This window comes from Eumetopias jubatus, unplaced genomic scaffold (genome assembly GCF_037043125.1).
Source record: "Eumetopias jubatus isolate StellerSeaLion01/CBP00866 unplaced genomic scaffold, mEumJub1_p1.0 scaffold_9, whole genome shotgun sequence".
Taxonomy (NCBI): domain Eukaryota; kingdom Metazoa; phylum Chordata; class Mammalia; order Carnivora; family Otariidae; genus Eumetopias; species Eumetopias jubatus.
Window position 1 is genome coordinate 42,609,106 of NW_028274815.1, and position 2,075 is coordinate 42,611,180.

At 34.9% G+C, this 2,075-nt stretch overlaps 1 pseudogene; it reads left to right on the forward strand.

The window, feature by feature from the left end:
* Positions 1–439: 439 nt before the first annotated feature.
* On the forward strand, positions 440–562 carry LOC114223522 (small nucleolar RNA SNORA70; annotated as a pseudogene).
* Positions 563–2,075: the final 1,513 nt, after the last annotated feature.

A 2,075-nucleotide genomic window follows, 5' to 3' on the forward strand; every position in this document is an offset into this window, starting at 1 on the left:
TGAGGGAACTTTTTGCCAGTAAACCCACCTTGCAAGAAATGTTAAAATAAATTCTTTAGAGAAGGAAAAAAATAAGTAGTTCAGAAACTTGGATCAATGTAAAGAAAGGAATAGTGTCAAAGAATTAATAGCTAAAATAAAAATGAAAAATTGTTTTTCTTATCATTAAGTGATCAGAAAACAGTGTGTTAATTATCATATCAAAAATGTGTTTGATTACATAAGTTTATGCATAAGTGAAATGAATGACAATAACAATACAAGGGACAGGAGGAGCAGTTAGGATTATTTTGTTATTATACAGTACTCACACTGCCTATGATGTGTATTGCATTATTTCAAAGTGGACTTGGATTAGTCTGTAAAATGTATATTGCAAACTCTAGGACAAACACTAAAAAAAATAAAAAACAACAACAAAACAAAACAACAACAAAACCTACAGCCAATTAGGCTAACCACGCTCTTTTCCCAGATGTGTAATGACTGCAAACAGCAGCTTCCTCAGTAGTATACATAGTCTGTTGCGCATATAGATTGCCCTAAGAACGAGGAGATAAACCTTTCCATTGGACATTTATGTCTGAAGTTGTCCCCAGTCCAGGCCCCAGACAGGTATGTGGAGTGCCACTGGCCTCAGGGCACAGTGGCCAGGATCCACATTGGCCAAGTCATCAGATCCATCAGTTCCAGACCACAAAACAAGGATTGAGGCCCTATCCAGGGCCAAATTCAAGTTACCTGGCTGCTAGAAGACCCACATCTCCAAGAAGTAAGACTTGCCAAATTTAACATGGATGGATTTGAATACATGGTAGCTGAAAAGCAGCTCCTTTTGGTTGGCTGTGGGGTCAAATACCTTCTACTCACGGCCTTAGAGAAGTGGCAGGCCCTGCATTCCTGAAGTCATCAGCACTGCTCGATCTTTACTTACCAATAAAAACTACTTCCTGTCCCCAGTAAAGAGTTAACAACAATAACAGAAAAAGCAAAACGAATAAAAAACACCAAGTACAGTTGACCCTTGAACAACGTGGGTTTGAACTGAGCAGGTCCACTTATACATGGATATTTTACAGTACTGCAAATGTATTTTTGTTCCTTATGATTTCCTTAAAAACATTTTCTTTTTCTAGTTAACTTTATTGTAAGAATATAGTATATAATACATATAACATACAAAATATGTGTTAATGGACTATTTATGTTATCATAACCTAGGTTTCCAGTCAATAGCAGACTATTTGTAGTTGTTTTGGGGGAGTCAAAGGTTATATGTGAATTTTTGATTGTGCAGGAGAGGGGTGGGGGTGTGGCACCTCTAACCCCCCTATTGTTCAAGGATCAATTTATAAGTGACATGCTAAGAAAGGAGAGAATAATGGAATAATAAAATGTATACTTAAAACCACAGAAGTCAGAAAAGATAATGGAAGACAAAAATAACAATGAAAACAAGGGCAACAAATAGAAAACAGTAAGAAATACAGTAGATATCCATCCAATTACATCAATAATCACTTGGAATGTCAATGGCCTAAATGTACCAATTAAAAGACAGATTTTTGGAATCCATCACAAAATAAGACCTATCCATATAGTGTTTATAAGAAACCCAATTGAAATATAATGACCCATATGAATTAAAAAGCAAATGCATGGATAAAGATACACTATGCTAATACTAATTTTTTTTTAAAAAAAAGATAAACTAGAGTAGCTATATTAATTTCAAATAGAACAGAATTCAGAGCTAAAATATTATCATGGATAAAGATGAGGCATTACATATCGATAAAAGTTTATTCTATAGGGAGACATAACAGTCCCAACTGTGTACATGCTCTAATAGTAGCCCATCAAAACACATGACGCAAAAACTAATGGAACTTCAAAGAGAAACAGATGAATCCATATCTAAGTTAGAGAATTCAATACTCCTCTATCACACATGGACAGATCTGGCAGGTAGAAAATCCGTCAGAACATAGTTGAACTCAACAACACCATCAATCAACTGGATATAATTGGCATGTATAAAGTACTTCATCCAACAACAGAAGAATATAAATTCT